We start from the raw sequence: 866 nt of genomic DNA on the forward strand, positions 1-866 counted from the left end.
TCCACGGGAAAACTGCTGTCCCCCAACTGCTTCGGACGACTGCTACCACTCGACACAACCGATCCTGCTGGCTCCCAGAGCTCGACTGCCCAAATTCTCTGATAACTGCTTTTGCCGCCAATTCTCGTTCTCCTATTCATCCCAAATACCATAGCTCATTGTGCTACTTTACCACCTGCCAAGATGGGTCGGTCGGTCGGTACATTCCTATCCTGCCGTTTTTGAACTTTCGCTGACCGGAAAGGGGCAGCTACGCTAAAAATAGCTGTGGTTGTCGACAAGACAAAGGAAATAACATTCTCCCCAACTGACCAGAGTACGGGTTCAAAACCCAGCCCGGGAAATAGGGATATAATGCTAATTGTATTTTCGGTCGTCGCATCAATATATATATATGGGTAGTAGTGTCCTGATACGGGAGTTCCATGATTATTTAACAGCCTCTTAGCGATTATTGTTTCCAGGTCTACTCTAAGCCAGAGCAGCAGCAGCAGCAGCAGCTGTTACAGTGCTAGCTGTACGTAAGTAGCCCTAGTCCCATCCAGTATAATACCAAGTGTGATCTCGGCATAGCCAAGATCTTAGCTATTTTACAATTTACGGTTTGTCTTAATGAACGCAGCAATTCTAATTTTTACCTGCAAACATCGATCACTAAATGTATTCGCAGTGAAATAACATAGAAACCATCGGCACACAGATATTGCATTGAGTTGAGTGGGCCACCTAGAGACGATGTTTTCCTGGGGCTAAATAACAGCCACATGGTCCTAACCAGTACTGCCACTTTATGTTCGAAAATGAATTTTACTCTCTCTCTCTCTGACTCTCTCTGTATATATATATATATATATATATATATATAT

This window comes from Octopus bimaculoides, chromosome 8 (assembly GCF_001194135.2).
Source record: "Octopus bimaculoides isolate UCB-OBI-ISO-001 chromosome 8, ASM119413v2, whole genome shotgun sequence".
Classification (NCBI taxonomy): domain Eukaryota; kingdom Metazoa; phylum Mollusca; class Cephalopoda; order Octopoda; family Octopodidae; genus Octopus; species Octopus bimaculoides.